The sequence below is a fragment of the Nicotiana tabacum genome, chromosome 11 (genome assembly GCF_000715075.1).
Source record: "Nicotiana tabacum cultivar K326 chromosome 11, ASM71507v2, whole genome shotgun sequence".
NCBI classification, from domain to species: Eukaryota; Viridiplantae; Streptophyta; class Magnoliopsida; order Solanales; family Solanaceae; genus Nicotiana; species Nicotiana tabacum.
Window position 1 is genome coordinate 7,997,412 of NC_134090.1, and position 25,881 is coordinate 8,023,292.

Sequence of the window (25,881 nt, forward strand, 5' to 3'; positions counted from 1 at the left end):
TATAATTTCCATGTTTTGGAATTTTGGCCCAAAATCAGCAATTGGGGTGATTTTGGGATTTGGGGTTTGGGATTTTGCCAAAATATGAGCAAATTTTATGGCCAAACATGAGTTTGCCATGGCCAAACTAGTCCTAATAATATACATGTTTTTCCAAAATAAATTTGGAAAATATGTTTTGAAAACGGATGTCTAAACACATTTTCATCTTCAAACCAAATTTCATCCAAATCTGAGTTTTCAAAATAAATTTGAAAAGACGAAATATATAAACAACCCCTTCAAATTGTCTTCAACGACCAGCGGAACACCTCAACTGATCCATTTACCATTTAGACACTTCAAGTGACTATTAAGTGTATCAAGTAAACACCTCAGGCCCACATGGCAAGTTACGTGTATTTTAGTTTCATTTGGGCGCGTGAGACTTTTATCAGATGTTTTCTCTCTTGTATTCAAAATTAAATTACATTTTGTATGTGGGTCCCACGCTATATCATTATATTTTCCTCTAACCTTTTTTACCCAACTAGTTCAGGCTTCTTCTTCCTCATAAGCACTGTTGAAACAAAATTCCGGCCACTGTTCCGGTGAAGGTTCCACTACTTCATTTTTCCCCCTCTATTTCTTCTATTTTTCTCTTCTACTAATTATAGGAAAAATCAAGAACTCGAAAATTCAAAGACTAAAAAGTGACGCCAAATCTAGTGGTCTTCAAGGTTATCCATGGCTAAAGAAGTTATCACAGGCAGTGTTGAAACAAATTTTGAAGAGGTGTTCAAGTTGAGGCATCCAACTAGAGATTTTGTTTCTTGAGGCAGAAAGATTCAAACAATCTCATTTGCTTGGAGAATAATTTTTCGATAATGGAGGTCGCATAATCCGGCGAGGTCAATTAATGATCCCTTGGTGGGTTCTCTTTTTGACTATTCTCTGTTATTTCATATTGGTTTAAATATTAATTTGTTGGGGGAAGGAATTTAAGAAAAGGAGATGGAGGACATGACTGATGCAAAGAAGAAGATGAAAGGGAGGGGGAATGGGGAGGGCGGAAGGGGAAAGGGGGTGGGGTAGTGCTGGTGAGGGTTTTTATTTAATTTTTAATGTATTTTTTTTTAATTATGTGGCAATTTTTTATTCCAATTTACACTTGTCATTTTTTAATTAGCACATTTGATACATCATTGGCAAGTGTATTCACGCATAGAGTCTTCAGCACTCGGGTGTTTACTTGATACACTTAATAGTCACTTGAAGTGTCTAAATGGTAAACGGATCAGTTGAGGTGCTCAGCTGGTCGTTGAGGACAACTTGAAGGGATCGTTTATGTATTTCGCCCTTTGAAAATCTATGGCCAAACGCTAGCTAATTTTTTTTTTTAAACTTAAACTAAATACCATACCAAATATCAAAATATCAAATACCGAATACCAAATTTTTTGATTTTGGCACGATAACTCCGTATTTACTAAGTTATGCACGACCCTAATTATGTTAGTGCAAAATGAATCTCACGACCCTAATTATGTTAGTGCAAAATGAATCTCCATTACTACTTGTTATCAAAGTCATTTTGGCCATCTTATTATTTAAGTGTTGTTATATTTCTTTTTGTTTACTCCCTATTACAAATTTATTATTCACAAAATTCGAACTCGAAACTGTAATTAAGAGCGGAAGAATCACAACAATCGAACTACTTCCTTTGACTAATATTCTACACGATGTCTGCATCATAAATTGTTACCAAAATTTGTAGAGATAATACATAAATTACCCATCAAATTTGTCCGAAAAAATTATTTACACACTTTAACTTTATTATCGACCTATGTCCCCCCTATTCTTATTTGGGGTGAATTTAAGACCACCCTAAATGGTGACGTGGCAAAGAGAGTAGCTTCACTCTCCCAATCTCGCGTGTAAGAGGGAAATTTTTTTACTGCGTGGGTCCCTTTTCGTTTACTTCTTCTTTTCTTATTTTTTTTTCTGTTTTTGTTTTCTCTCTCCACGTTTTCTTCTTCCTCTCACAATTGCAAAACTCATTTTTTTTAACAAAATATTGTTTTTATAAAAACATATTTGTAAAAACTGATTTTTTTTATAGAAACAGAATTTTTTTTTTCAATTTTTAGTAAAATATTTTCGTTTTTTAAAAACTGAAAAAAAATATTTTCAACAAATTATTTTCGCTTTTGAAAAAAGTTTTTTTTCTTCATTTTTCAGGTTTTTAAAGATTTTTTTTTTGTAAAAACAGAAAAAATCATTTTTTAACAAAATATATTTGTTTTTTAAAAACTGAAAAAATTATTTTCAATAAAATATTCGTTTTTGAAAAATATTATTTTTATTTTTTCAGTTTTTTAAAAGAATTTTATTTTTAAAAACTGGAAAAACAAATTTGTAAAAACTATTTTTTTTAAAGAACTGAAAAAAATCGTTTTTAACAAAATATCTTTGTTTTTTAAAAACTGAAAAAATTATTTTCAACAAAATATTTTCGTTTTAGAAAAATATTATTTTTATTTTTTCAGTTTTTTAAAAGAATTTTATTTTGTAAAAACTAGAAAAACAAATTTGTATTTTTTGTTTGTTTGTAAAAACAGAAAAAAAAATCGTTTTGAGCAGATATTAACACGTGGCGCGCGTGTACTATACACCCCACCACAAGACTAACTAAGTGTTACCAATACAACAACAACAACAACAACAACAACCCAGTATAATCCCACTTAGTCGGGTCTGGGGAGGGTAGTGTGTACGCAGACCTTACCCCTACCCTGAGGTAGAGAGGCTGTTTCCAAATAGACCCCGGCATCCTTCCCTCCAAGAACTTCCCACCTTGCTCTTGGGGAGACTCGAACTCACAACCTCTTGGTTGGAAGTGGAGGCTGCTTACCATCAGAGCAACCCCTCTTGTCTTAAATTCACCCAAACAAGAATAGGGGGGGACATAGGTCGCCCGTAATGTTAAGGTGTGTAAATGATTTTTCCGGACAAATTTGATGGGTAATTTATGTATTATTTCAATTTTGTAACCAAGGAAAAGAAAATTCTAAGAAACGCATAAAACCACTAAAGGATGTGGTGCAGTGGATGAAACTGCTCCTCCCTTAACCAGAATTTTCGGGTTTGAACACTGAGAATGGAAAAATCCTTGGTAGGGAGCGCTTCCCCCCGAATGGGGCCCTACACAATGCGAATTCGGATATAGTCGGGCTCCAATGCAGGTATCAGACACCGGGTGGGAAATCAAAAAAAAAAAAAACGCATAAACGATGCCGTAACATCTACGAACTACGACGTCGTTTACCTGTTTTCTGGTAATGATTACTACCTCTTTTGTACTGTTTGGGGATCTGAATTGGCAATATTGGGCCACGAGCTTTGGCCCACATCCGTTTCGTTTGACCATATTGCTACGTGTCATCATTCCAACTCACCTTGAATAAAATATATTTTAATTTTTTTTCAACTTTTCTTTTGGCCAATTACTCTTTACTACAAGTTTACAACTATAATTTTCTTCCACTTTTACAAATTATAAGGCGTTCTAGATAATTTTTCTTATACCCCTTGAGTTTAAGGAAGAACAAACATAAAACAGAGAATTTTAGTGCTATTTGTACATTATGTTTCTTTATAATTTTAAAACTAAAAAAAAATAATTTTTTTATATCTCTTATATGTAAAAGATTAAAATTTTACATCCTATCTCAAACAACCAACAAATTACATAATGGTAAAAATTTATTCGTATTAAGTGTTTATACAAATTTAATGAATCTTTTTTATTTGATAGGTATAATATGAGTCTAATAATCACCTATGCTTTAAATGAAACAAAACGGAATAAATGGCGTATCTCTTTCTCTGTGTTTTTTATTTATTTTGTATTAATTAATCCAGTTCTTACAACTTGTTTGGATGGTTGTTACCTATTATATCGTATTATTACTTTAAACTAGTAAATTTATTTCGCGCTTTGCGCGATTTAAAAGAAAATAAAAATAATAAAAATGAGTGCGATAACTTTAAGAATTGATATAATAATTGAAACTTAACACAATTATGGACTAAAGAAAAAGGATTACTGAGAATAGTGCCGTTGCTAAGACCAAACAAAAGAAAATCTTTTCTAATCTAAGAATTGATACAATTAACTCAAGCGTAACATGGTAACGGATTGATACAAAAGAGAATATCTCATCTAACTTAAGAATTAATACAATTAACTCAAGCCTAAAAATTAACGAATTAAATTTAAATAGATTATTAAAAGATACTACCTTGGATGTTAAGATTGATTGTTCTCCAAACCCTTCTTTTTCTTGAAAACAAAATCAAAACTTTTCAGAAGTAGAAAGATCCAAGAGCAAAAATCACATAATCAGACATAGAAACTTAAGGATTGATACAAAATAAAATCTCATTTTTTTCGGACACTTCTTTTTTCCCTAAAATAAAATCAAAACTTTTCAGTAGTAGAAAGATTCAAGAGCAAAAATCACATAATTGGACATAGAAACTCCAGGACCAAAAAATTAGCCAATATGCAACACGATCTCCAATCCTTGATATTTCACCGAAACGATAAACGAAAGGACTAAAAATATAACTCCATGTAGCACAACACATAACACGACATAATTAATATGCAAAAATTAGCCAACATCAAACTAACAAAGTCTTTGGGTGTGTCTGGTACGAAGGAAGATATTTTTCGGAAAATATTTGCTAATTTTTTCATATTTGGTTGGCTTAAATGTTTTGGAAAACATTTTCCTTGTCAATTCATTTTCCTCATCAAGAGAAGGGAAAACATTTTCCAAACCTCCTTCTCAACCTTCCCCACCCTCACTAACCCAGCCCACCCCCTCTCCAAAAAAAGATATTTTTTTTTTAAATTTCAGTTTTTCCGATACTACCCACCCTACTACCCCTCCACCACCACCACCACCCCCCGCAAAAAAATATTTTTTTACCTTAATTTTTTTTTGCAATTTTAAATTTCTGTTTATTTTTTATTTTTGTAGATATATGTATATAGTGGGTGTGTGAAAATAGTGGTGGTGACTGTTTTAATAATAAAAATCGTTTCAAATTCCATAATTAAGTGTTAGAGTGTTTAAATTTCAAAATTTATTTGGACAAAGTTGTAACTGAAAAACTGACCAGTCACGCCTTTCTGAAGAGGTGAGAAAAGATAATTAACAAATAAATAAGGAAAATGGCAAAAAAAGGAGAAAAGAGAAAAATAAGAATGCTGCCCAAAGGGAGGTGCCAGGTCAACACTCTTTGGCCCTCCTTTATATATTTATATAGATTTGGATGGTTGTTACCTATTATATTGTATCGTATTGTTACTTTAAATACGATATTTGTTTTGATTTTTACTTAAATTTTATTGTATCATATCATTAAATCCGTCGTTACGTAACGACGAAACGTGTCATTTTATGTAACGATTGATTTGGTGTGGTCGTGTCATTACCTTATCTTTTTCTCTCATCCCACGCTTCATTATTATTAAATAATTTTATTTTATCATTTACACTACTTTTTTATATAATAATTTATCCCGTATTATAATTTTTCTTTATAATATTGCAAGTTTATTGCTAGTGTATACTATCATGAAACAACGACAAATGATACAATCTATCCAAATATTATATTTATCAAACAATACAGTACAATACAATATAATACAAAACGATACATTATAAAACGATATGTAACGACCATCCAAACAAACTGTTAATCTCTTTTAGTTTCTAAACAACACAAGTAGAAAATCTGATTTTTTTTGGATAAAGCAACTTAAGGCATTATCACCTTTACCACTACTAAGAATGAAGAACATAAAATGTATTATTGATTCTTCATAATTTTTATTTTTTTAAAATTAAGGTCACAACTTGAACATTGTTTCATCCCCCTATATATCCCTTTTGGTTGCCCCAGATTTGTTGGGGGAAGAGAGAACACTACAACTGAGATTAATGTAATCTATTTTTGTTTAAGGATCTATTTTATCTTTAGAAGGTCGGTTGTGTCATAAACTAATAAGTAATAAGAGAATAAATATTGAAAAATCCTTTAGGAATTTGGTAATTGCTCATGATATATTTGCACTTATTTGTTAGAGCAGATCAAAAGTTGATATGCTCTAACAAATAAGTCACCATATTAATAGCTATCTCCATAGCTCGAGTCTAAAATCTATAAGTTACACAGAGACAATTTACACAGAAAAATGATTTTTTTATGGAAAATAAAAAAATAAGTAATTAATATTATGGAAAATAAGAGATGGAAGAGAGTGAGTATGACTAGTCAACATCTTGGTTTGCTCATTTACAACACTGGCGAGTAATGTATAAAGAAAAGGAAAGAATATCTCAAGTATAAGAAACCTTGGGAATGTAACGTGAAAGAAATTTTTATACAAGTGTTATTGGCAAGTGGCATTATGAATTATGATGCCTTGGATTGTTCCTTTCCTTCTGTTCATGTTCTCAGATCAATGTATTCATCACACGTGTTGCCTTGTACCAAAAACTATAGTATTTGACACAAAATTCATCAAATTTAAATCTATAGATATTTGGCTCAAGAATTTATGGTCAAACATAAATTTTCCCCTCTTGATTTTGCAGCCTTTACTCAGGCTAAACAAACATAAAAGAACTCAGGAGAAATGGAGAAAATGATCAAGAATTTGTTTTCTTTGATATGGGCTTGATAGGAAGTTGCGAAAGTCGAACATTAGGGTTGTAGGTTAGGAGGTAGTCGGATATTTATCTTCTTCCATTTTTTATATTATCGGGCCTTATTTACTAGTTATTGTTATTGCAGGTAATTTATTTTTTAGTTCTTACGTTGTTGTTATTATTTCTATGGTTTCTGTTGACTGTAATGATATATTGTCTCTTCTCATCTTTTTCGCCTTCTTGAGGTATGGGTTTATCGGAAACAATCTCTCTGTCCCATCGGGGTAGGGGTAAAGTTTGCATACACACTACCATCCCTAAATCCCCGCTTGTAAAATTTTACTAGATCATTTGCATTAGAATAGACTGTCTACAACATACTTCTTGGAATGCGTCTCTTCCTCAAATCCCGGGAATGCGAGATTATACATTAGAATTCCTAATGTATAACCGAAAGTATCGTATATTGTCAGATTGCACACTCACTCACAAAGACCACAGGTGAGATAATGTTATCTATATTAAGTAAACAAAACATATGAATACCTTTAGCATAGATAAAGACAAAGATGAGTAAAATTAATTAATACTGTAGTAGAATGCAAGAGTTTTGACCGAGCAAAAACAGCTAAGCATGGTCAAGAGACTCCAGATTGATTAATTATTTAACAAAACAAAAAAAAACACTTTTGCACACCATGATGAGTTTTAACCACCTCTGCTGTAGGATCACGTAAATATTGAGCAAACCAATATTTATATGAAGATGGTCCGGTTGTCGAGAACCATAAGGTTTATAATATTAGGTATTTTTTTTTATTTGTCTAAATTTTGATAGACAAAATTATTCGATATGTATGTTAGTGGGAGGTATATTAGACCCCATATATGTCACGATCCCAACCGGTCCAATCGTGATGACGCATTTCGTGAAGACAAGGCTAGCCGACACAATTTCTCAATTCCAATTCAATAATTTTAATAAGTCAATTTAATGCCTTTTCATTTAATCAGATATTGCATAACATGAGTTTAGATGAACACTGCCGAAATAAATACAACCCGACATCATGGTGTCACAAATCACGAGCATCTACTAGGGTCTAACTACAACTGACAAGTCTGAATGTACTGAATACAGACAACTGAAATAAAAAGGGAGAAAAGCAGTGTTGCAAACGCCGACAGCTACCTTGCTAAACTCCGATGACTCTGCCTCCGATCAACCAAAACTCGCTACCGGGTTCAGAAATACCTGAATCTGCACACAAGGTGCAAGGAGTAAAGTGAGTACTCCGACTCAGTGAATAATAAAGGTAAATGAAAACTGAGCAGTAAGAAATCACGTAAAGCTTATTAACATACTGTACAGAAGCAGTGTAAAATCATTTAAGAAAAGCAATGAAGCTGTGAAATCTCTTAAAACATCTTAGCTCAGTTAAAACTTCTTTGAAAATTACTTTTCAACAGTTATGCAAATGAATGCAAAATAATTAGTACATATAAGCATAGAAAGCCGCCCCTCGAGCACAATTACACAATTAAATAGGTAATGACAGCCAAATAAGAAAGATAAGCACATTTGGTTCGCCCCTCGGGCACAATGTCACCAAATTCGCCCCTCGGGCAATGTCTCAGAATAATACCAGCCCCTCGGGCAATCACATAGAATAATACTAGCCCCTCGGGCTCAATCTCACATCACAATGGGTACCCGCGCTCACTGGGTGTGTACAGACTCCGGGAGGGGGCCCTTACAGCCCAAGCATAATATCAATCCACCTCGTGGCATCATAAACAGGCTCTCGGCCTCATATCAATATCAACAAGTCATCTCGTAGCGTACTAAATCTCAGGCCCTCGGCCTTATAATCATAATCAGTGTATCACTGCTGCGGTGTGCAGCCCAACCCAAAAGATATCCTCACAACACAGGCCCTTGGCCTTACTCAGTCAAAAATCACACAAGCCTCTTGGGCAACAGTAAAACATGATGCTCAACACAAAAATATCATTTGAAATATTATTTCAAGTGTTAAAGCAAAGTAAACATGGTTGAGTTTTGAAAATAGTGAAAAATAACATGACTGAGTTCAAATACGAAGTCAAAATAGTGAGAAAATATCAATAACAAGCCGTGAAGGGTTCACATAGTTGGCATTATGCCCAAATATGATATTCAGCCCAAACAATGATGATAGCAAACGGTTTTCAATCAAATACGTGATAAAATCATCAATCGGGACAAACCAAGTCACAATCCCCAATAGTGCACGACCCCACACTCGTCGTGTCTCACCTCAATATAGCACTACGATGTGCAATCAGGAGTTTCAAACCCTCAGAGCATCATTTACAATCATTACTCACCTCGAACCGGCTAAATCTCTAGCTCGCGACACCTTTGCCCCTCAAGTTGGCCTCCACGCGAGTCGAATTTATCCAAAATTAGAACGAGAACATCAATATATGCTAAGGGAACGAAGCCCAAGCGGAAACAATCAATAAAGGGCACAAATCCCGAAATTAGCAAAACCAAGCCCCGGGCTCGCTTATCAAAACTCAGAAATTTTTACATCATTAGATTCCTTACTCCCCACGAGTCTATGCATATCAAGAATATCAAAATCGGAGTCCAAATGATCCCTCAAATCCTCAATTTAGGGCCTATTAAACTCAAGCCCTAATCCTCCATTTTTAGCCCTTAAATTCCTTTAATTTCAGTCTTAATCCATGAAATATTACCATAGAAATGTGTTTTAGGTCCAAAATTCTTACCATAACGAAGTTCCCTTGAAATCCTTCTTCCAAATCGTCCAAAAGCTCTCAAGGTGAAGTCAAAAATGGTGGAATAACTCAAACTCGCAAAATGAAATAACTTATATGTTCTACTCAGGCATACCCACATCTGCGGTCCAAAATCCGCTTATGTGGTACCGCATATACGGCCAAACCACCGCTTCTATGGTGCATCACTTAAAACCCAAAATCGCATCTGCGATAGGACATCCGCATCTGCGGCTTCGCAGATGCGGCCACTTGACCGCTTCTACGCTATCTGCACACCTGACCAGCTTTCGCTTCTATGGCCAACTCTCCGCTTATGCGACGCCGCACTTGCGGTCCCCAAACTGCAGGTGTAAAAATACCAGAAGCAGCAATATCAGCTACTGAAACACACTTTCAATTTCTCCGTTAACCATCGAAAATCACCCTGAGGCCCCCGGGACCTCAACCAAAAGCACAAACATGACCCAATACCTTATTCAAGCTTGTTCCAATCATCAAAACACCTCAAGCGACATCAAATCTTCCAAATCACATCGGATTCAAGCTTAAGTTTCACAAATCTTCCGAAATACGCTTTTGATCAAAAACTCAACAAAACCACGTCCGAAGGATCTTAAATTTTACACACACATCCCAAATGACACCACGAAACTACTGCAACTCTCGAAATTTTATTCCGACCTCTATATCAAAATCCCACTTATCAACCGGAAAATGCCGAAATCTCATTTTCGCCAATTTAAGCCTAAATCTTCCACGAGCCTCCAAAAATGCATTCCGATCACGCTCCTAAGTCCCAAATTGCCTAACCGAGCTAACCAAATCATAAAATTTCAATCCGAGATCATATACAAACAAGTCAAATCTTGGTCAAACCTTTCCAATTTTTAAGCTTTAAACTGAGATTTGTTCTTTCAAATTCATTCTGATTACTCTGAAACCAAAACAATGATTTGCATAAGTCATGATACACCACACGGGGCAAGTCATGCCCAAGAACTGACGATCGAAGTGCAAAAGCTCAAAACGACCGGTCAGGTCGTTACAATATAATTAGTCGAGATATCTGTAGGCTGATCAAAACACCATGATTTTTTAAAAAAATAAATACTAATATGAAAATGAGAAGGGGAGCTCTTGTGTAACTGGTAAAGTTGTTCCCATGTGACCAGGATGTCACAGATTCGAGCTGTAGTAACAATTTTTTGTAGAAATGCAGAGTAATGTTGCGTATAATAGACCCTTGGGATCCGGCCCTTTCTCGGACCCCATGCATAACAGAAGCTTAATGCACCGGGCTGCCCCTTTGTATTTATATGAAAATGGGAAGGGAGCCTTGGTGTAACTGGTAAAGTTGCTCTCATATGACCAGGAGGTCACGGATTCGAACCGTGGAAACAACCTCTTGCAGAAACACATGATAATGTTGAGTATAATAGACCCTTGTGATCCAGCTCTATCCTGGATCTCATGCATAGCAAAAGCTTAATGCACCGAGTTGCGCTTTTATATTTATATGAAAATGAATCAGTTCCTAGGAAGAACCCAAAGACAAATACCTTGAAATTGCAAATACCACCTTCTTTCCATATGCCAACCATCTTGAGAATTTTAAGGAGAAAACTACTTCTTGTTGAATGGTCAGTTTGAATGTCAAACTAACTTCAATCTTGTTATGATTACTACATGCTTAGAATTGCTAACTTTTTTGTATTTCTTGGAAGGAGATAATTTTTAAATGGATATATTCATTAATATGAAGAATAATGCCATCAAAACTTCATTGATTGGCAGTGGGGTTCAATTAATTAACACGAAAAATTAAAACATTGAATCTCGGTTTCATTTATGGCTTGTACATAAAAAGTGAGTTGAGGTTATAATTTAAAGCATAAGTAAAAAACATTGAAGATGGATAAATGTTAACTGTGAAAATATTGCAGATGAGAAAATAATATGTGGAAATATAGGAAAATTTATTGATTTTGGGCTAAAAACTAGTAATCCACTAAAAATTTAATGATGAAACGAAGACAAACTCTGCAGGAAGTTTTGATCAATCAATGTGACCTTGGCTATAACAACAATTATGCTTGATTCACGAACACTAAGTTAAGGTCGACTATATGAATTTTATTAATCACATTGTTTCATTTAGCACAAAGATTACTTTTAGCCCGCAACTAATACTAAGTATATTCGGCAGTCGTAAAACCGGAATCGTGACCTTGAAACCGGAATCGTGACCTTGTCTAACAGATAAAAGAAAAAAATATAGTTAAACATTTCTAAACCAACATCGTTATCTGACAACCATTCACTATAAAAAAACCAAGTTTCTTGTGGAACCAATATTTATGTTGTGTTATAATATATATTTTCTATAACAACACTTTATTATAACAAAAAGAAAAATTCGAAACAAGTAAAACTGTTATACAGATGTGACGATCCGACCCGTCGTCTCATGTGTTACTGCTCCATTTCCCCCATGTTAAGCTTCTTCATATGTTGTTATCGGTATGTGGTGTGTTAGAGTTGATTTGGACTGGTTTTGATAAGAAATCAGACACTTAGTCTCTTTAAGGAAGGCTTAAGTTGGAAAAGTCAACCGGACATTGACTAGTGAGTTATAGGGCTCAGATGTGATTTCCGGTGATTTGGTTAGCTCCAGGAAATGATTTGTGACTTAGGAGCGTGATCGGAATTGAATTTGGAGGTCCGTTGTAGAATTAGGCTTGACGAAGTTCGTATTTTGGCGAATTCCGGTTGATAGGTAAGATTTTGATCCGAGGGTCGGAATGGAATTCCGAGAGTTGCAGTAGCTCCGTTAGGTGAGTTTTGATATGTGTGCAAAGTTTCAGGTCATTCGGAGGTGTTTAGGTCGGGTTTTTTATCGAATGTGAGTTTCGGAGGAATTTGATAAACTTAGGCCTTGATTTGGTGAAACTTGATGATTTTGATGTTAACGATAGTGATTTGATGATTCGAGCAAGTTTGAATAAGGTAATGGATCATGTCTGTGCTTTTGGTTGAGGTCTCGGGGGCCTCGGGGTGAGATCGGGTGGTTAAACGGAGAGTTTGGAGTTTGTTGCATGTTTTGGATTTGCTGGTTCTGTCATTTCTGCATCTGCGGAAAAAGGGACCGCATAGGCGGTTCCACAGATGCAGCGGGGAGGTCGCAGAAGCGGTTCTAGTGGGGGGCTTGACCTTTCCGCAGAAGTGGACAAGAGTCCGCATAAGCGGCTACCGCATAAGCGGCTTTGGACCGCAGAAGCGGTCCTGGTGATTTTAAGTTGAACCGCAGAAGCGGTTAAATTTGTGCAAAGGCGGTGACCGCGGGTGCAGTATTCCAACCGCAAAAGCGAAAAGGACTGTTGGCAGAAGGGTTTAAAGGTTTTATTTCCTCCGCGAGCTAGGCATTATTTTCCTCCATTTTTAGCAAGCTTTGAGAGCTTTGAGGCGATTTTTGAAGAGGGATTCAAGGGAGAACGATTAGAGGTAAGTTCCTTGGCCTAATTATTCAAGTTTATGGTAGAATTAACATGGAAATTGGGTGAAATTCATTAAAAAGGGGTAAAGCTAGGGCTTGAGTTTTGATATTTCAAATTGAGATTTGATAGGTCATTTGAGCTCGGATTTGGGAGTTCCTGGCATGTATGGACTCGTGGCGAGACGAGGAATCCGGTAATGAGAGTTTTGTAATTTTTCGAGAAGCGGTCCCGAGGCTCGAGTTTTGCTAGTTTCGAGAGTTTTGCTATATTTTGACTATTTTCGATTGGGTATTGTTCCCTTGGCATAATGTGATGCATTCGCTCTGCTTTTGGTTAGATTCGACGCGCGTGGAGGCCGGTTTGAGGGGCAAAGGTGTCGCGGGCTAGAGATTTCACTGGTTCGAGGTGAGTAATAGATGTAGATGATGACCTGAAGGTTTGAAACCCCGGTTTATCACACTGTGATGCTATATTGAGGCGAGACACGCACTCCATGACAAGTGCGGGGTCGTTTGTGATTGGGAATTGTGGCTTAGTCCTCCCCGAGTGGTGTCCAAGCTGTGCTTTGTACTATAGACTGTTTAGTAAACATCCTACTTGGATCGTTATGATATATTTGGGCTATGTGCCGACTATTTGAATCCCTTGGGGATTATTATCACTGCTTCCATGATGATTAGCATGCTAAATGATTTCAGTCCTGAGTTTTAAGCACTGTTTCTAAATACTTAATCACATTCCTAAGGTTTTTTTTTAAGACTTAAATGATAATTTTCTAATAATTGGAACTGAGGACTAAAATCTGACTTTGCTGTATAATTCACATGCATATTCTGGACTGATTTCGGATCGGATTGCATGCCGCAGCGATGTTACGATGATATTGCGCTTGGGATGTAGGAGCCCCTCCGGAGTCTGAACCCCCACAGTGAGCGCGGGTACCCAAATAGATCGGGCTGCGCGCCACAGCGATCATGTGCATAGCATTGCATTCATGTTTTGATGTTTATCTGATTTATCTGATCCTGTTTTGTTGCTAATTCACCGTTGATTATGCTAAGTTTTACGTTGTGGTATCTTCGAGATTTCTTACTTTCAGCCATTATATATGTCTATTACCACTGAGTTAGAAGTACTCACTTTACTCCCTGCACCATGTATACAGAATTCGGGAGCTTAGTCGAGCTGTTTGCTGATTCCAGGACTTTCAGGAGTTGTCGAGGTAGCTGCCTGACGTCCGCAGAACCCGACTCTTCCCCTTATTCCCTTCTATCTTTCCGCATTTAGAACTCTATATTACATGAGAGTTTGCTACTCTGTTATCTTAGAGGCTCTAGACTCATGACCCCAAGTCTTTGGGAGATGGTGGTTATGTTAGTGTTTCATACTGTTTCTATTTAAATTATTCGGTTAATAGACTTGACAAAACTGTTAATTTCATGTTGTTACTCGGTAATGGGATTTGTGATTGGGTTGTGAGTATTGATTGGTCGGGCTTCCCTAAACCAGTGGTTCTGGGTTAATGTCCCCACCAGAGTCGCCAGAACTGTCACACCTCCTTTTTCACCTACACCCCGGGGAGGGTATAATAAAGGGAGTTTTTTCCAATTTAAGTGACAATCGAAACGGGATTATTTTAATTAAAATTCAGAGTCGCCACTTGGGATAATTAATGGTGTCCCAAATCACCGATTCAAATCCTGAATCGAGAAAAAGATTGACTCTGTATTACAGTTTGCGAACACAGAAATCCAGGTAAGGAATTCTGTTAACCCGGGAGAAGGTGTTAGGCATTCCCGAGTTCCGTGATTCTAGCACGGTCGCTCAACTGTTATAATTGGCCTATTATCTAATTTTAGTACATGTTTAAACCTATGTGCAAATTTTAACTTAAACCACTTTTCTTTATTTAATTTTTTAAGAAAAATTCAACGTCATTTAAAACACGTCTTAAACTCCGTCACATAAATGCATCCGCGGTCCGTGACGTATTTTATCCAACATTGTTGAGATTTAGATTTGGGTCACATAAATGCGCACCAGAGTTTAGGAAGATAAATTATTAAAATAACGCGCCTAAAGCAATTACGCACTTTCAAATTTGCGAGGGCCATGGAAAATTCAACTAATGGCACGCCTCGATTTCTAAAGGATTAAAATTAGTTATATGCGGGCTATGGATTATGAACAAAATATATTGTGGAAAACCATCTTCAATAGGAGAACTATTGTGGATACATTTGCGGTACATTACTGCTAAAGTAAACATTTGCTCCAATATGTGCAGAAAACAAGCATATCAAAATTGTTTGACATAGGTTCAGGTGAAACCAAAATAGAAGAGATCAAAAGATATTAAATTCTTTATTGACAAAATATCGTGAGAATATTCATAGGATTTAATAATATGAAACATGACCATTTCACAAGTAGATATACGATACAACACATCATTCAGGCATCTTTAAAGTTAATCGCTAATATAATAAATAAAAGGACTAATTTGACAACTACATACAACACATCGTTAAAACACATCTAAAGGACACAATGATATAAATAGCAATACTTTTCAACTTTAGCTAACAATTTTCATAGCTTTTGTTATTTACTTTCTAAATAATGAGTTTTAAATTCAAAGGGAAATCATGTACTTCTTCAGCAACCTTCAAATAAATCAAAAGGCCTTCAACTTAAACTCACGTTTCCAACTAACCAAGATAATAAAATATTTTACATCAAACAAATACAGGGATGCAAAATCGACAATAACCAAACTAGTTGAGAAGATCAACACTGATACAGTAGTATTATCAAAGTGCTAGAAAATAGGAGCTAACCTTATCTTCCAAATTCAAACAAAACAACAACAGCAAAGTCAAACAGGAACCGCAAGCAAAATCGAGACCTCGAACCGGAAACCTCAGAACTACGTTCTTCGACGACCTCGAAACTCGCTGGAACAGTTTTGGAAGTGGACTATTTGGGGCGTTTTATGGGGTGTTTTTCAGGTGGAGAAGATGAGCTCTCATGGCTCTTTCATGGTGGATGTTAAGCTCTAGATGTAGAATTTTTAGGAGGAAGAGACTCTCTTTTCGTTGGATGTCCGTGTATATCCAGTGTATATCTAGTGTATATAGAATGTATACTGACTGTATATCGAGTGTATACCCCCTGTCTCCGTTAAGAAGAAGCCATTTTTTTTTCCTCTCTATCTTTTGAACTCCCCCCTCCTCTTTCTCCAGCTCTCTAATCTCTAAATAGTCATCAAATTAGTGCATCTTCCATTACAAATTATACTTTTAACTTCTTTAATTATCCACTAGTTAGTGTTATTATTTAATTTTCATTAGTGTTAGTTTTACCCTACCAATATAGAAGCTTCCTAATTAGTTAGGTAAGACTCATTTTTCATTTTTTTTAAATAAAACCGAAATTAATTTCTATCCCCAAATTATCTTAGACAATTAAATTAATTAACCCTAATAATTATTACAACTAATTAAAAACCAAATTAAAAGAAAATTGCCAAAATTTGAAAATTAAAGAGTAAAATGTAACATGACTATGTTTTTATGATCTTTTTCTATTTTTTCAACAACAACTTACTTAATTAATCTAAAAATGTAAAATAAAATCCAAAATGTAGATGCAATATATTTATTTTTGTATTTTTTCATAATCTGAAATACTACATAATGTATTTTAAAATAAGATAGAAATATTGCACAATACCAAAGCTAATCCTGATTAATTAAACTAAATATAAACTATTTTTGTGTTTTTCGAAATTATATAAAGATAAAAATAAGGTACTATTTTTTAAAATTATTTTTTTTTATGAAAAGTACATAAACTAAAATACTTGTTTGTAATTTTTATTTTTCTTGTAAGAAAATAAAATAAAAGAGTTAAAATAAGTTGAAATAGCTATATTAGGCCTAAATTAAATATTTACGTGCTAAAATATAAAATTTTTGGGGAAGGTCAAAAATCACATGTCTACAGCTACCCCTCTTTGACTGGAAATGTGAAGAGTTTTCAGACAAAGAACGACTAGACATAATTTTTGACCCGACCCTTATTTAAAGAGACCAAAACTTAAGAGAAAAGGGAAATGTGACCGAGCCCTGGTATTTGGGCTGCCTACATATCCTTGGCTATAAAGGAATAAGGTCACGTGTAGTTCAGAAGTGAGTGAGATGATTGAGTATGCCGAGGTGGAGAGCCAGTCGAGGTGCCGTTCCGTCGAGGTTCTGATCCGCGGTCCTGTTATTACATCAAAATGAAAAAAAAACTAACTAAGTCTATCAACTATGAGTTACAATATTTCTATCTACATCTTCAAACTCGATCTTGCAACTCTTGTTGCCATGTTGACTTGTATTCTCCTGGTGAAATCCATTGTTGTCGCTTTGCACCGACTTCTTGAAATGATCTCCCTCTCGCTATGCTAGTACCTGATTACTGATCCTTTAAATGTCTCCATCTTGATCATTGTCGTCTTCCTATGCTCTCTAGGCGAGCTCCTGACTTCTTGATCTTGAATGTATTTCTCTTGATTTTTGTTGTATTCCTCTTGATTTTTGTTGTATTCCTCCGCTCTCCCGGCGGGTTACTGACTACTTGACTTAAAAAGGTATTCCTCTGTTTTTCAGGCGGGCTCCTGACTTCTCTATTTTTTAGGCGGGCTCCTCACTTCAAAACGTGAAATTTATCCCTTTGTTATCCAGGCAGGCTCCTAACTTCGACATTTGAAATGTATTCCTCTGTTCTCCAGGCGGGCTCTTGACTTCTCAACTTAAAATTTAACAACCTCCATTCTACAGGCGGGCTCCTGACTTCATCAACTTAAAATTTAACAACCTCCATTCAACAGGCGGGCTCCTGACTTCTTCAACTTAAAACATAACAACCTCCGTTCTACAGGAGGGCTCCTGACTTCTTCAACTTTTAAAATAAACAACCTCCGTTCTACAGGCGGGCTCCTGCCTCCATCAACTTAAAATTGTAACAACCTCCATTCTACAGGCGGGCTCCTGTCTTCTTCGACTTAAAATTTAACAACCTCCGTTCTACAGGAGGGCTCCTGACTTCATCAACTTAAAATTTAACAACCTCCGTTCTAGAGGCGGGCTCCTGACTTCATCAGCAATTACTTCCCTCAAACTGGTGTTTTCACTTCTCTGAAACCTGTCGGGGATAACACTGCTGGGGAATTATCTTCCTTCTTTAAGACTAGTTACTTTCCTCCTTTTAACAATGGTAGGGATGATACCTCCATTCTAAAAGCGGGCTCCTGACTTCATCAACTTAAAATTTAAACAACCTCCGTTCTACAGGCGGGCTCCTGACTTCATCAACTTAAAATTTAACAACCTCTATTCTACAGGCGGGCTCCTGACTTCATCAACTTAAAATTTAACAACCTCCATTCTATAGGCGGGCTCCTGACTCCATCAACTTAAAATTATACAACCTCCATTCTACAAGCGGGCTCCTGACTTCATCAACTTAAAATTTAAACAACCTCCGTTCTACAGGCGGGCTCCTGACTTCATCAACTTAAAATTTAACAACCTCCATTCTACAGGCGGGCTCCTCACTCCATCAACTTAAAATTTAAACAACCTCCATTCTTCAGGCGGGCTCCTGACTTCTTCAGCAATTACTTCCCTCAAACTGGTGTTTTCACTTCTCTAAAACCTGCCGGGGATAACACTGCTGGGGAATTATCTTCCTTCTTTAAGACTAGTTACTTTCCTCCTTTTAACAATGGTGGGGATGATACTAATTCAAAGACCACTACCCTTAAAACTCGGGTTATCTTGCTTCTTCCAAGATTGCTTTCTTTAAAACTTGTATTGCCTTCTCCCGTATACTGCTGGGGATTCCACTTCCTTCAAAACTTGTGTTATCTTCCATCTTCCCCAAGTGGGTATCTGATTTCAAGAAAATTTTCTGCCCCAGTTTGATAATCTTCTTTGTAGCCATGTCTTCCCGCTGTCAATAATATTTCCTTTCCCCTGCTTCAAATCAAAGAAAAATTTGCTAATTTAAAACGTGGTGACTGGTCGTGTCACTCCTGCTAGGGATGGTTTTTCCCTTTTTCCTTTCCCCGCTTTGTGTTTTCATTACAAAACTTGTTGGGGATGATATTATTTGCTGGGGATGGTTTTTCTTTTCTCTTCCTTCCCCGCTTTGTGTTGTCTGACCATCGCGGAACTTGGTCGATAATCTATCAGAGTTGTTCCTGCATCTCGCAAATCTGCTGGGGATCCTTTTGGAATTTGATCCATAACTTTTCAACTTCCTAATTTTCTGTTTTTCTCCAACTTCCCCTGGGAATTTGGTCCCTTTGGAATCTAGACCCATTCATCATTTGATTTTGCGACGAACTTCTTTTCGCTTTGTCGCCTTATCTTTGGCCTGTCCTATTCGCATTTTGCTTTGCACCATTTTGGCAACTGGTAGTAAGCTCTGAAAATCTTTTTCAAAACAAACTGCTGGAGGAAAAATTCTTAAAACAAAAGAAATGAAAAGTGATGATTTTAAAAGATGGAAAAAGAAGAAGTCTTTCCGAATGAATGCTGGGGAGAAGAAAAAGAAAAGGACTTATCTGAATGATATAACCGATCCCAACGATTATGTCGTGCATTACGGATTAATCAACCCAATATATTTGTATCAATCAATCTTTCTGGTGGCCTCATTTCGCTGGGGGATATGCAGGCGCCCAACTCTTTTTGCCAAATAAACACTTTTGCTTTGTTTGATGCCTCGACGGATCCTTTCCGCCAATCTTAACTTGTCGCCTCATAGTGCCCTTCGAGGGATTTTCACTAATAATACCCTCTCATTTCTCTCAACACCTGTCACCTTATGGTGCCTGTGAAGGTTTTCATCGATAAGACTCTCTCATTTTATATCTCTCAGCTTTCGTCGCCTTACGGTGCCTATGAAGGTTTTCACCATAAGACTCTCTCATTTTATTTCACTTTTTCCAGTTGGGGATTGGAGTGTTACCGATATGACTCTCTCTGCTGGGGATTCTTTCGGCTATCAATTCATTTCTAGCTTATGATCCTCTTCTCTGCTGGGGATCAGAGTGTTATTCCCGACTTCCATTTACATGACTTGGCACTTCTCGGATACGGATCGGGAGGTCTTTTTTGGACATCAGCATGGGTTTTTGTGTATGGATAAAAGAAAAGGGGTATCAAAAAGTTTCAAAATAATTTTGATGGGTAAAACATTACAACTCTTGGAATCAAACTTCCTTCCCAAAATTACAAACACAACCTCTGCCCCAGTTTCTTGCTTTGGGATTTTTATTTTTGTTACACTATGACCGAGCCGTGAGGTGTCTACGTATCCTTTTTGAGGAATCAGGTCAAATGTAGTTCCCAATTCTTTTGTTTTTTCTTGTGGCTTTTCTTTTGTCTTTATTATCATTATTTTTCTCTTCTCTTTTTCTTTCATTTTCATTACTGATTCCAAAAGAGGGGTATGAAAGAAATAAATAAGGCTCAAAAGAGGAAGCAAAGGTTAAAGTGTTTGGATAGAAGAAAGAATTGCCTCCGTCATTTCATTCTCCAATAAATGCCAAGTACAAACAGACAAACATCAATTGCAATCAAAGGAATTACACATAATATCTCTTGACTGCGTCAGAATTGATAGCCATGTCGATACATCTTCCCTCGACATCTGTCAGACATAAGGCGCCGTTGGATAACACTTTGGTCACAATAAACGGCCCTTACCAATTTGGGGCGAACTTGCCCTTTGCTTCGGTCTGATGTGGCAGGATTCGTCTCAGCACCTGCTGTCCTGCTTCAAATTTCCTGGGATGCACCTTCTTATTATATGCTCTTGCCATCCTCTTTTGATACAACTAACCATGACATACTGCTGCCAATCTCTTTTCATCAATCAAGCTCAACTGCTCCAATTGGGCTTTGACCCATTCATCATCATCAATCCCAGCCTCAGCGATAATCCGGAGGGACGAAATTTCTACTTCTGCCGGTATCACTGCTTCAGTTCCGTATACCAACAAATAAGGAGTTGCACCTACTGAAGTGCGGACAGTAGTGCGATATCCCAACAATGCAAATGGCAACTTTTCGTGCCATTGCCTGGACCCTTCTACCATCTTCCTCAATATCTTCTTTATGTTCTTGTTGGCTGCCTCAACCGCACCATTCGCCTTGGGACAATACGGGGTGGAATTATGGTGTGTAATCTTGAACTGTTGACATACTTCTTTCATCAAACTGCTGTTAAGATTAGCGCCATTGTCCGTGATGATCTCTTTGGGGATCCCAAATCTACAGATGATATGGGAATAAATGAAATCGACCACTGCTTTCTTGGTTACTGACTTGAAAGTTTTAGCTTCAACCTACTTAGTGAAATAATCGATGGTCACCAGAATGAACCTATGACCATTGGTAGTTGCCGGCTCAATAGGTCCAATGACGTCCATGCCCCAGGCAACAAATGGCCATGGTGATGACATCGTATGCAATTCTGTTGGCGGAGAATGAATCAAATCTCCGTGTATCTGACACTGATGACATTTTCGCATGAAATTGATACAATCACGCTCCATAGTGAGCCAATAATACCCTGCTCGAAGAATCTTCTTCGCCAATACATATCCGCTCATATGTGGCCCACAAACTCTAGCATGTACCTGTTTCATAACTGTCATGGCTTGACTAGAATCTATACATCTCAGCAATCCCAAATCTGGTGTTCTTTTGTACAACACTCCTCCATTGAGGAAAAATCCATTTGCCAGTCGCCAAATGGCTCTCTTTTGATCTCCGGTGGCCTGCTCGGGGTATATCCCCATCCTGAGGTATTCCTTGACATCATAGAACTATGGTTCGCCATCCATTTCTTCCTCTAACATGTTGCAATAAGCATGCTGATCACAAACCTAATTATACAACGGGTCAACATGAATTTTGTCTGGGTGGTGCAACATCGATGCTAAGGTGGCCAAAGCATCGGCAACCTCATTATGAACTCTTGGGATGTGTCTGACCTTCACTGATCGAAATCGATTGCTCAGATCGTGCAAACATTGTCGATATGGTATGAGCTTCAAATCCCTTATTTCCCATTCACCCTGAATCTGATGCACCAGGAGGTCCGAGTCTCCCAGGACCAAGACGTCCTGGACATCCATGTCTGCAGCTAGCCGTAGACCCAAAAATGCATGCCTCATACTCAGCCATGTTGTTGGTACAATAGAAATGCAACTGAGCCGTAACAGGATAATGATGTCCTATTTCAGAAATAAGTATCGCTCCTATTCCAACTCCCTTCGCATTTGTGGCTCCATCGAAAAAAAGCTTCTATCCTGGTTCCTTGGTTATTTCTAACTCATCTATATGAATCACTTCTTCATCAGGAAAATACGTTCTCAAGGGCTCGTATTCTTCATCAACAGGATTCTCAGCCAAGTGATCAGCCAATGCTTGGGCCTTCATGGCCGTCCTCGTTACATAGACGATGTCGAATTCTGTGAGTAATATCTGCCATTTCACCAATTTCCCTGTGGGCATAGGCTTCTGGAAAATATACTTCAGTGGATCCAAGCGCGAAATGAGATAAGTAGTATATGATGACAGATAACGCTTCAATTTCTGGGCCACCCAAGTTAGGGCACAACATGTATTCTCGAGTTGAGTGTACTTAACCTCATAGTCTGTAAACTTCTTGCTGAGATAATAGATGGCTTGCTCCTTCCTTCCCGTAATGTCGTGCTGCCCCAGTACGCAGCTAAACGAATTCTCCAGGACCGTTAGATAAAGAATTAACGGTCTTCCCGGCTCAGGTGGAACCAACACAGGTGGATTTGATAAATATCCTTTGATTTGGTCAAATGCTTCCTGACATTCTGCCGCCCATTCTACCACAGAATCTTTCTTCAGTAGCCGAAAAATGGGTTCACAAGTTGCTGTGAGTTGAGCAATAAACCTGTTGATATTATTCAACTTTCCCAACAGACTCATTACTTCTGTCTTGTTCTTCGGCGGTGGCAAATCTTGGATGGATTTGATCTTTGACGAGTCCAACTCAATGCCTCTCTAACTGACGATGAATCCCAACAGCTTTCCAGATGGAACACCAAATGCACATTTGGCTGGGTTGAGCTTAATATCATACCTTCGAAGTCTTTGGAAAAACTTCCTCAGGTCTGCTATGTGGTCTTCCTGAGTCTTGGATTTTATGATCACATCGTCCACGTATACCTCAATCTCTTTGTGTATCATGTCATGAAACACAGTAATCATTGCTCTCATGTACTTTGCCCCAACATTCTTCAAACCAAATGGTATTACCCAATAGCATTAAGTCCCCCACGGCGTAATGAAAGCCGTCTTTTCCGCATATTCTTCATCCATCAGAATCTGATGATACCCAGCATAGCAATCCACAAAAGTCCCGATCTCACGTCCGGCACAATTATCGATCAAGATATGGATGTTGGGTAATGGAAAGTTATCCTTTGGGCTTGCCCTGTTCAGATTGCGGTAATCGATACACACTTTGATCTTCCCATCTTTCTTTGGCACTGGCACCATATTAGCCAACCAATCAGGATATCGAGTGACCCGAATAACCTTTGCTTGCAGCTGCTTGGTTACTTCCTCTTTAATCTTCACACTTATGTCTGTTTTGAACTTCCTCAATTTCTGCTTGACGGGAGGGCATGCTGGGTTAATGGGCAATTTGTGAACCACTAAATCCGTGCTTAACCCCGGCATGTCATCATACGACCATGCAAAACGTCTTTGAACTCAATAAGTGCTTTGATTAGTTCTCCCCTGATATTCGGCTCAATGTGGATGCTTATTTTGGTTTCCCTGACATCGTCTGCATCCCCTAAATTGACAGCTTCAGTGTCGTTCAAATTGGGCTTGGGTTTCTCTTCGAACTGGCTTAATTCTCTGTTTATCTCTTCAAAGGCTTCATCCTCATCGTATTCCGATTCATCATCATAATCGACCTCTTGTACAATTAGTTCGGAATCAGATTGATTTTTTAGACTAGGTTGAAGATCCATTGTGCATGCCATGTCATTAGAACTAGTATAAAGAGAACTGTTCAGAAAGAGAAAAGAAGAAAACAGAATTAAAACAAAATAAAGAGAGAAAACTTTCACTTTATTAAAATACGGGATAACAGAGTTTCACGCTTTTGTCGAATACAAAAATAAAACAAAACTGGATTACAACTCTGGAATAATCCATAAAACAAAAAAGAAAATCCAGAGCCTACTACTAAGACTCCCTCCGGGTAGGAAGAGGAGTAGCTGTCCAATTATTGATATTGGCCTAAGGCCCCACAAACTGTATATCTGCCCAACTGGAACCTTCTCCAGCTTCTATCACATTGACATCGGCGAACAGCCTTTCAAAACCCTGATTCAAATCTCCATTTGACCCAATCAGAGGTCCAAGAATTTTGGGGACTGACAACCTTCTGATACCTACTCTGACAAAGGATCTGGAAAGACGTGGAACTGGCTTGGGAAGAACCCAAACTTTCTTTTTCAACTTTCGGGCCTGCCTTATATCTGCTTCTGTAGGCTTGAATCCTAGCCCAAAAGTGTCCAGGTTCTTGGGCAAAGAAACTGGCTGGACCATACATTGCAGATCAACCCCCAAACCTTTTCCTAGTACAAACCCGCTGTTTAGCATTTCTGAGGCTACCATGAAGGTCGCAGCTGTGATCTTGGGAAGTGGAAGGTCCTCGCCTTCAGAAATTTTATCCACTGAAACCGCATCGAAAACCTGATACACCCATGGACCTTTGTCGTCATCTGTTTCTATGAATGGCACAATGACATCACTCATAATGCCTGTACCGTCATCCCCATGCACCACTATCTCCTGCCTGTCCCATTCAAATTTCACCATCTGGTGCAATGTAGAAGGCACTGCTTTGGCAGCATGGATCCAGGGTCTCCCCAATAGAAGATTGTATGATACTGCCACGTCTACCACTTGGAATTCCATGGTGAATTCTACTGGACCAATGGTCAATCCCAGTATTATATAACCCACCGTGTCGGTACCACCTCCATCGAAACCTCGGACGCAGACGATGTTCCTGTGAATCCGGTCATGATCAACTTTCAGCTTGTTCAGAGTAGTCAAAGTACAGATGTTGGTGCTTGATACATTATCAATCAATACTCGGGTGACCACCGAGTCTTCGCATTTCACGGTCAAGTATAGGGCTTTGTTGTGTTTTGTACCCTCTGCTGGCAATTCATCATCAGAAAACGTCACTCGGTTTGCCTCGAAGATTTTGTGCACTATCCTCTCCAAGTGATTTACAGAGATTTTATCCGGAACATGGGCCTCGTTCAGGATTTTCATCAGTGCCTGGCAATGATCGCTGGAATAGATCAGCAGTGATAGTAACAAAATCTGCGCTGGGGTCTTTCTTAACTACTCCACAATGGAGTAGTCTTGTGCCTTCATTTTCTTCAAAAACTCCTCAGCCTCTTCCTCCGTCACTAGCTTCTTTACCACCGCTGGGTTGGACCTTCTTAACTCTACGGGAGCAAAACTCCTTCCCGAACGAGTTAAGCCTTGGGCCTCACATACTTCTTCCACAACCTCCTTCCCTTTGTACATTACCATCGCTTTACTGTAGCTCCATGGCACGGCTTTCTCGCTGGTTATCGGCATCTGCATTACTGGCCTGATGACAACTGGCCCTATACATGCTGGCTTGCTTGGTACCCCTCGCACCGTTACTTTGACCGGCTCTGGATTCTTTGCAACAACAGGCGAACTCTTCCCCATCACCACTACTGGCTTGACGTCTACCTTTTCTAACTATACCAC